This window comes from Oncorhynchus masou, unplaced genomic scaffold (assembly GCF_036934945.1).
Source record: "Oncorhynchus masou masou isolate Uvic2021 unplaced genomic scaffold, UVic_Omas_1.1 unplaced_scaffold_1994, whole genome shotgun sequence".
In the NCBI taxonomy this organism is placed as follows: Eukaryota; Metazoa; Chordata; class Actinopteri; order Salmoniformes; family Salmonidae; genus Oncorhynchus; species Oncorhynchus masou.
The window spans coordinates 23912-29911 of NW_027008485.1; the positions used below are offsets into that span (position 1 = coordinate 23912).

Genomic DNA, 6000 nt, shown 5'->3' on the forward strand with positions numbered 1-6000 from the left:
AGGAGGCCCTGAGACTAGTGGAACACAGTAATGGTTTAGGGTTGAGGAGGCCCTGAGACTAGTGGAACACAGTAATGGTTTAGGGTTGAGGAGGCCCTGAGACTAGTGGAACACAGTAATGGTTTAGGAGGCCCTGGGCCGTGTCAGAGACTAGTGGAACACAGTAATGGTTTAGGGTTGAGGAGGCCCTGAGACTAGTGGGACACAGTAATGGTTTAGGGTTGAGGAGGCCCTGAGACTAGTGGAACACAGTAATGGTTTAGGGTTGAGGAGGCCCTGAGACTAGTGGAACACAGTAATGGTTTAGGGTTGAGGAGGCCCTGAGACTAGTGGAACACAGTAATGGTTTAGGGTTGAGGAGGCCCTGAGACTAGTGGAACACAGTAATGGTTTAGGGTTGAGGAGACCCTGAGACTAGTGGAACACAGTAATGGTTTAGGGTTGAGGAGGCCCTGAGCCGTGTCAGAGACTAGTGGAACACAGTCATGGTTTCATAAGCATGCAGCTGCCCCAGCCACTTACCATAAAACACAAAGACCCACCCAGCAAGCCTATGCATGTTAGCCAAGGCAGAGAGGCCTGCTTTTTAGTGGGTTTACTTTAGATAAAGAAGGCCTACAGCCTGCAACAGCAGCACTGTACGTGGGTTAGGAAACAGCACCAGCACCGAGGGTTAGGAAACAACACCGTGGGTTGGGAAACAGCACCGGGTGGGTTGGGAAACAGCACCGGCAGGCTTGGGAAACCGCACCGGCACCGGGTGGCTTGGGAAACAGCGGCACCGGGTGGCTTGGGAAACAGCGGCACCGGGTGGGTTAGGAAACAACGGCACCGGGTGGGTTGGGAAACAACAGCACCGGGTGGGTTGGCGTCTATACAGGCCTCCATGGTTCAGAAACAAGAGAATGGTGGAGGTCTTTAAAACAACATGTCTTTCCACCAGCCCTGTCAATGTCTACATGAATATTCATGCCCATTAAAGTAACAACCTACACTGCAGGTACGGCAGGCCTATTGAACAGCATATTGATAACATGGGAAGGCTGCATCCTATTCCCCTGTACCGTCCACTACGTAGAGCCCTATGGGCCCATAAGTAGTGCACTATAAAAGGGAACAGGGCACCATTTAGGACACAGGCCTTAAGCCTAACATTCTAGAAAAGTGACTTGTCAGCATTAGGCCAAATTTCTTATCCATGGGAAGATGAGGTACTGTGAGCAATCTAGAGACACTCCCAAACAACCTTTAGGAAGACAAGTCTAACTGTCACTGACCTATTTAAATAGCGTACATGGACAATAACCCACAAGAGTCATCTCAACGTTCAGTTCCTGCTGTCTCAGCTAAAAACGGAGCCCTGTGACTGTAACAACTAAACCACAACTGACAACATATTCTACCATCCAGCCGTGATAAAGATCAAGAGGTGTAAGACCACATGTTAATTAACGTACGACTCAAACGCCTGACTGTTTACCATGAACGACGCCCCCCTCTCTCTCTGGCTCCACTTCCTTAATGAATATGACAAGGCTTAACTAGCTCAATTACAGCCCAAGCAACCCACATATATTATCTAGGCCTGACTGTTTACCATGAACGATCCCCCCCTCTCTCTGGCTCCACTTCCTCAATGAATATGACAAGGCTTAACTAGCTAAATTACAGCCCAAGCAACCTACATAAATGATCTAGGTCTGGTTGTTTCCAAAGTCCCTCTGATAAAAGGATAGGAGTTTGGCAGGCAGGTTGGTGTTGCAGAAGCTCACCGAATGTTACAATGAGGCTACAGAGCACGCACACATTTTAACCTTGAGGGGGAAAGAGGCCAAACTGCTATATACTGTAGTAACACAATATGAAGAGCCCTGCTTTTAAAATCTAGTTGGCATAGCAATCACTGACTACCTCATTGGATCCTTCATCTGACAACTTTGATGTTAATGAGCAAAAATAAATAAATACAGTATTGAGATACAAGCTAAATATCATGGTCCTTTCACATCATTGTTATAGAGAAAGTTGAATAGCAAGCCAACATCCTGGTCGTTGACCACATTACGGCTCCACGTTATATTGGATAGCATGTCAACCCGACCTACCTGAGAGGAACATGGTCCATTATGAACATTCTCGTATGGTAAAATAAGTTCTGAATAAGTTGAAATGTTAACATCAATAAAAATGCTGCTTGATACTTTATGGCCCAAAGATATCTGTTCCTGTCACACAGGATCTGCTTGTCAAACTCATGGGATGAAAATGATCCTAACAATGAGCCCGATTAATTACAACAACCATTCAAAAGTTGTTAAAAAAACAACTCCTCTCGTATTTCCTACAGTTCATTCTGGGTTGATTTTGATTTAAGGGGACTTCAACGCAGCAGTACAGTAGCCAACTCCCTGACAAATCTCTCCTGGATAAACTCGCGTCAACGCAATGACATGGTTTTGAAAACAGAAAGGCATCTCGCAGAGCAGGACTTTCCGACATAACACCACCAACTAGCAGACTGCTATAGTAGAGGCTCGTTGGTAGTAGTAGATGCCCTAGTTGTCATGGCAGCCCATAAAAACGAGCTACTACTGAGTCCAAGCCATGTTCCTCGAAGGTAAACACATTTTAGTTAGACATGTTGTTGTTGTTTTTTACAGAAAAGTGTTATTCGCAGTACAATAAAGTACATTCAACCTCCATTTCTTTGACAGTTGTGGTTAAAAGGTTGTTACGTTTCATCACATCAATTGCTTATTAAACTTTTACAATGAGACAATTTTAAATCAAACAACTACCTCACGAACATCTTCACTAGTATGCCGGTTGTTTTTCTATGCTCACTACCTCGGCTGCACAACCGGCTGGACAAAGTAGAAAACGTTGTAGCTAACTTTCTTACATAATCACAGTTTCCTTCCTATCAGACATAGTTACATAGCAAGCTTAATGACTGAATGAAATAACTTGTTAAATCATACAAACACAATTATTGCTTTGACATAAGCCCACATCGGGGTATGCATGTTTACTAGTAGCTAGCTTTTTATGCAGTCATAGTTAGCTGGTTTGGTAGTTAGCAGCACAGCCAGCTAGATGGCTTGGTAGTTAGCAGCAGAGTCAGCTAGATGGCTTGGTAGTTAGCTGCACAGTCAGCTAGATGGCTTGGTAGTTAGCAGCACAGCCAGCTAGATGGCTTGGTAGTTAGCAGCACAGCCAGCTAGATGGCTTGGTAGTTAGCAGCACAGCCAGCTAGATGGCTTGGTAGTTAGCGGCACAGCCAGCTAGATGGCTTGGTAGTTAGCAGCACTGCCAGCTAGATGGCTTGGTAGTTAGATGGCTTGGTAGTTAGCAGCACAGCCAGCTAGATGGCTTGGTAGTTAGCAGCACAGTCAGCTAGATGGCTTGGTAGTTAGCAGCACAGCCAGCTAGATGGTTTGGTAGTTAGTAGCACAGCCAGCTAGATGGCTTGGTAGTTAGATGGCTTGGTAGTTAGCAGCACAGCCAGCTAGATGGCTTGGTAGTTATATGGCTTGGTAGTTAGCAGCACAGCCTGCTAGATGGCTTGGTAGTTAGCAGCACAGTCAGCTAGATGGCTTGGTAGTTAGCAGCACAGCCAGCTAGATGGCTTGGTAGTTAGATGGCTTGGTAGTTAGCAGCACAGCCAGCTAGATGGCTTGGTAGTTAGCAGCACAGTCAGCTAGATGGCTTGGTAGTTAGCAGCACAGCCAGCTAGATGGCTTGGTAGTTATATGGCTTGGTAGTTAGCTGCACAGCCTGCTAGATGGCTTGGTAGTTAGCAGCACAGTCAGCTAGATGGCTTGGTAGTTAGATGGCTTGGTAGTTAGCAGCACAGCCAGCTAGATGGCTTGGTAGTTAGATGGCTTGGTAGTTAGCAGCACAGCCAGCTAGATGGCTTGGTAGTTAGCAGCACAGTCAGCTAGATGGCTTGGTAGTTAGCAGCACAGTCAGCTAGATGGCTTGGTAGTTAGCAGCACAGCCAGCTAGATGGCTTGGTAGTTAGCAGCACAGCCAGCTAGATGGCTTGGTAGTTAGCAGCACAGCCAGCTAGATGGCTTGGTAGTTAGCAGCACAGCCAGCTAGATGGTTTGGTAGTTAGTAGCACAGCCAGCTAGATGGCTTGGTAGTTAGGTGGCTTGGTAGTTAGCAGCACAGCCAGCTAGATGGCTTGGTAGTTATATGGCTTGGTAGTTAGCTGCACAGTCAGCTAGATGGCTTGGTAGTTAGCAGCACAGCCTGCTAGATGGCTTGGTAGTTAGCAGCACAGTCAGCTAGATGGCTTGGTAGTTAGCAGCACAGCCAGCTAGATGGCTTGGTAGTTATATGGCTTGGTAGTTAGCTGCACAGCCTGCTAGATGGCTTGGTAGTTAGCAGCACAGTCAGCTAGATGGCTTGGTAGCTTGCAGCACAGCCAGCTAGATGGCTTGGTAGTTATATGGCTTGGTAGTTAGCTGCACAGCCTGCTAGATGGCTTGGTAGTTAGCAGCACAGTCAGCTAGATGGCTTGGTAGTTAGCAGCACAGCCAGCTAGATGGCTTGGTAGCTTGCAGCACAGTCTGCTAGATGGCTTGGTAGTTAGCAGCACAGCCAGCTAGATGGCTTGGTAGTTAGCAGCACAGCCAGCTAGATGGCTTGGTAGTTAGATGGCTTGGTAATTAGCAGCACAGCCAGCTAGATGGCTTGGTAGTTATATGGCTTGGTAGTTATATGGCTTGGTAGTTATATGGCTTGGTAGTTAGCAGCACAGTCAGCTAGATGGCTTGGTAGTTAGTAGCACAGTCAGCTAGATGGCTTGGTAGTTAGCAGCACAGTCAGCTAGATGGCTTGGTAGTTAGCAGCACAGCCAGCTAGATGGCTTGGTAGTTAGCAGCACAGCCAGCTAGATGGCTTGGTAGCTAGCAGCACAGCCAGCTAGATGGCTTGGTAGCTAGCAGCACAGCCAGCTAGATGGCTTGGTAGTTAGCAGCACAGCCAGCTAGATGGCTTGGTAGCTTGCAGCACAGCCAGCTAGATGGCTTGGTAGTTAGCAGCACAGTCAGCTAGATGGCTTGGTAGTTAGCAGCACAGCCAGCTAGGTGGCTTGGTAGTTAGCAGCACAGTCAGCTAGATGGCTTGGTAGTTAGCAGCACAGCCAGCTAGATGGCTTGGTAGTTAGCAGCACAGCCAGCTAGATGGCTTGGTAGTTAGCAGCACAGCCAGCTAGATGGCTTGGTAGTTAGCAGCACAGCCAGCTAGATGGCTTGGTAGTTAGCAGCACAGCCAGCTAGATGGCTTGGTAGTTAGATGGCTTGGTAGTTAGCTGCACAGCCTGCTAGATGGCTTGGTAGTTAGCAGCACAGCTACCTAGCTTGCTAACCTAGAATCTCCTAGCTAAAATGTATAGCCATAGTAGCTAAACAGTGTTATAACTCACGAGAATCAAGCTGCACATCTCGATGGGTCCCAATGTCTGTCTGACTCCCACACCAACTTACAGTTTGAAATGCTGAATAATATTACAAGGTTTTTTTGTTGCAAAAAACATAGCTTCCGCAACAACAAACAAAAACAAGACAAAGCATTGAGTTCAAACTTCCAGTGCTACATGGACACACACCCAGGGGACTGAACTCTCACAACTACCAGACATTGAGCCAGTGTCTGAATTTACACGCTGTGACAACTTGCACTTTGGAGCGAACCATTTATTAGTCGTAGGGGTGGTCGGGTTTACTCGGGAAATATCAGGATATCAAGGTTGTCGCGCATTTAGATATACATTATGTGGTTATGACTGTTTTGATACGGTCAATAATCAAAAGTATGTAAAGATAGTGAGAGATACTGTATCAGACTTGACCGATCACATAGCGACCGCATCACCTAAACGATGGTCTCATCCGCACCGCAATAATCGCACATATAAAAAAAATACGTCAGATTTAAAGGTTTGTAATAGTTGTTGACTGACCGTAAACAACTTTGTGAAAAAGTAGGTCA

At 46.6% G+C, this 6000-nt stretch overlaps 1 pseudogene; it reads right to left on the bottom strand.

The window, feature by feature from the left end:
• Nucleotides 1-5638, bottom strand: part of LOC135532708 (protein FAM53B-like) — a 28243-nt pseudogene extending 22605 nt beyond the window's left edge.
• Nucleotides 5639-6000: the final 362 nt, after the last annotated feature.